Genomic DNA, 4,287 nt, shown 5'->3' on the forward strand with positions numbered 1-4,287 from the left:
TGGGTTCAAACCCCGGCTGCGTCATACCAAAAGACGTTAAAAGACGGGAGTTACTGCTACCTTGTTTGGCATTGAACAATAAGGGAGCAACGTCGATCTGGCGCTGCTCAGTGGCTGCCGGCTCACGATCAATTGGGCAAAAAGAATTTCCATTTTCGGTTTAACATAATAAAATTTGGAGTGGACTTTAAAAGATTATTTATATTATTATTATTATTATTATTAATATTATTATAGCAACTTCCGCCCTCTATATATAGCAAACAATGTCTAATCTGTGACCATTCGTCCCCATGATCCTCTTTTTCTTATGTTTATTGAGAGCTTATTTGACGAGATAAACCACCTGTCAGTGACCATGCAGGGAGGTCTAATCCCTCCTGACCAAACTAGTGCAGTGGGGCTTTAAAGTCAACACCTCAAGAAGGGACAGTGTGTAATATCCAGTTTATTGTGCAAATTCAAGAAGGATTCTGGCAACAAAATTAAAAAAACATCAATTTGATAATTAATTTCAGCACTGAAGTTTAGGTTTCATAGGACTAAATGTGAATTTATATCATTCACCTATTTTTCAAGAAATTTTAAAGCTTCTGTGCTTCTTAAATTTTCTGATGATGTATTATGAGAGTATTAGAGGGATTTTTTGTGCATTAAGTTAATCCTGATCATTCATGATGTGTTGGTTTGCTGATGATATACCAGTAACTATTCCTCCCAAATCGTAGATGTCAATTTTTGTAAGTTTATATCGGTGAAGTTGAGTATCCTTTCATCAGGAAATATTTGTTAGTTTTTACCTAGGTGCACGTATTATTCTCATTTGTCAAATGTTCCGAGAATAGACACGTCAAAAGTTTTCGTTTTTTATCCGGAGGCAGGAGATTACGTGCGAGGAAAGTATCAGAGAGAGATGCCACCTCATCGCTTCTTTCAATCCTGGTGTATTAATGGTTTTAATTTGCCTCAAAGCCAAATATACCAAAATTCAATCACAACGGATTAATCTGTTTTGCTTCGTAAGCACTTCAATGGTATAAATAGTTGTTGTGATAACAGCATTGGTTTAAAGAATGACGGATATTGTTGTTATCAAAACAACATCGCGTGGGCCTCAAAGCGAAATGAGATTATGTGAGAATGCTAATTCTTCTTTAGAATATTTCTTTTGTGCTGCTTTGCAGAAGACACTGATCTTGTGCAGTTTGAAAACTTCAAATCCAGTCTAAATTCTGTAAACAGGAATGGCACGAGTGTCATCGACATAGCTTGAATACAAAGCTTGCGGTGGATTGGAAGTGAAGGGGTCAACTCCAGGCAAAAGCAATCCACATAAACGGAAAATTCAAGAAAAAAATTCAAGAACGAAAATATGTTAAAAGACTGTAAAATATCAAGAAAGGTTGTGTACAACGATTGTCAAGTCAGGGTGGTTCATCTATTTTGGGGGTTTAAAGCCTATCTGCACTAGTTTGGTCAGGGGGATTAGACCTCTCTGCAAGGTCACTGACAGGTAGTTATCTCATCAATCAGCTCTCCATTAACATAAGAAAAGGGGGATCATGGGGGACCAACAGGCACCGATTAGGCATCGTTTCCTATATAGAGGGCGCAAGTAGCTATAAGCAGTGCAGTGGGGCTTTAATATTGGGATCATTGGTGGGGGGGGGGCACTGGTATTGTGCTCTTGAAGGAACACCTATCCTACTAGGTAGATGAAACATGAGAGAACAAGGCCATCGAGTGAGAGCGGGTGTGGCATGGGGTGATATTTTCTCCTTTTCATATTGCCTTGAACTCTTTCTCTCTTCTGTCTTCTCTTTCCACCATCTTAAAGACAATTGAGTACCGATCATGCTACTACATCTTGAAGGATACTAACAAAAAGCTATAGGGAAAGATGATAATGTTGTGCACAATAATTTATGTATACAGTGAGGTTTTGAAACGATAAAAAAACGATAAGAAATTTACTCAATCTTGGTTGAATATCCTATGCGCTGCACACAGAAATGAATATATGGGACTACACACAGATGTGGTATGAAAGTTTGGACCAAATTTTTTTTGTCATATTTTGATTATGAGGACATTTGAAGAGCAATTGGTTTGGGAGGATATTTCTACTACGATATTCTTCCAAAATAACATAAAAGGAGTTTAACACTTTATATCTGAACGAGCCTTAATAGTTCTCCTCTCCTAAATCTATTTCCACTCCTTCCTCTGTTCCTTTCAGTGTTTCTTCCTTCTTTCTAACAAAGGGATCACAAAGATTATGGGTACTTTACAGTTGATGTCTGCAACAAACATCATTGTATGTGTATGTATGAACACAGCTGAGTGTCTCTGTGCTGGAATCCACCCTTCCCTATTCAAAAAGTTAGTTCCTCTACGTCTGTAAACACGATTAGGTTTGTACATTTTTTAGAAATTGAACATGTTGATGAATGCAGATATAATCTTTTCTGTGGTCTACCGGTATGTGTATTCCGGAAGCTTCAAATACTGGGATAAATATTGCAATATGAAGGCATTTTGAAAGGGATGATAGATGTTTCATTATGAAATGGTCCGTTTCAGTCCTGAAATCCCTCTTCAGTTAGTTATGGATAGGGGGGAAAAAATCACTTCCTATATATTATTCTTGCCACAAAGCATCTTTATAACATCTTTGTAACATTTTTGTAACATCTGTTTGTTGAAGTTAGAATATAAGTTGGTCTTCTCAATCTTTCTTCTTCCATTCGTCAATGTCTTATTCTGTAAATGTCTTGTCATGTTTGGTATTGTCATTAATTTTCAAATATTACCACGTCTGTATATTTTTTTCACATAGTGAAAAACATTCCAAATGTCTTATTTGTGTAACTTCTAAACGCTGTGAATTTACTAGGCAGATGACACTGAACTTAGAGGCTTTCCATTCAAGTTCTCTTGAATTTTCTAAATGTATTATAAGCATTTTGTATTCAGTTGAAACAGTAACTTTTGAGTTCCTGTCAAGTGATGACTTGACTTTTGGTAAGATTTTTAGAGAGAAATGTATATTTAATCATGCCTTATCATTATCTTGATATTGTGATTGCTAGCTATGACTTTGATAGTTAATGTTAATGATCAGTGAAACAGTGTTGATCAGGGTCATGGATTTTATGAAAATGGGCATCAGAATCATTTGCTTCAAAAGCTATGAGGATGACATAGGGTCTGACCAGATAGATCTGTTTTTGTTTCGTTTTTTGCATTGGACTAATATGACATAGGATCATAGACAAATTAAATAGATCATGGTACATAATAGAACATGTGAATCATTCAACCCTCTTTTCGCAAGTGTTGAATTCGACCTGGTTAGTAAATAGCATGTGCGTATTTAGCTTTTCATACTCTTCCCGTGGATGAAATATGTTGTACTTCTTTTTGCATACTTCTTAAAGGAGAAAGCTACAAACCTTTTTATGAGCAGCTGGTAGATGTAAAGTGTTATTAATTCTCTGGGTATATTTGGCCGTTACTTTATCACTTTCATCAAACAAAACAAACACGTTTTTATTATTATTGAACAGTACTCTTATACATAGTGTGGAATCTCTATCAAAAGAACAAAGTTCTTTTGTATGTGAATACCCTGTCATGTTCTTAAATTAGAAATAAAGAGTTTCTATTTTTTCAATATTTTATTGTTTTTCATTAAAAGCGACAGAAATTGCATACACTAATGTGTTTGGTCGTTTGTTGGCTATATTTTTTCCAATCGTGTGTGTGTGTGTGTTTGTTTGATTTTTTTTTTTTTTTTTTTTTAATAGTGAACTTTATATTAGTGAGATGCAAGGGATTGTATAATTAAGAAATAGTACTACTTTTTCGTGCCAAAGAGACTAAATTTGCCCTAATTTCATATTCACCCACATTAAAATGTTTATATATACCAAAGTTGAAATTAATACGATGTGATATATTCAGCCGTGAAATATGGTTTAGTAACCTAACATGGTTGTATTTTATTACAGGCATTATAAATGTAAGTAATACTCATTGTTATTTGTGTTTTAAATTGTTGAAATATTGGTGAAGGCATTTGATCGCACATGTTCTATCAATTTAGATTTTCTTTTAAAATCAAAACCAAAGCAAAAGAAGTATATTTATAATCTCTCATACTGCTATATTAAGTCATATTGACGTTAAAAAAAATAGGTGCTGTAAAAACCATACAAGAATTTCAGGAAAATGTGTTATTGTCCAGCTTATTTTCTGAATATTATAGGAATATTATGATTTTGA

Source organism: Strongylocentrotus purpuratus, unplaced genomic scaffold, assembly GCF_000002235.5.
Source record: "Strongylocentrotus purpuratus isolate Spur 01 unplaced genomic scaffold, Spur_5.0 spur5_scaffold_2, whole genome shotgun sequence".
Lineage (NCBI taxonomy): Eukaryota > Metazoa > Echinodermata > Echinoidea > Camarodonta > Strongylocentrotidae > Strongylocentrotus > Strongylocentrotus purpuratus.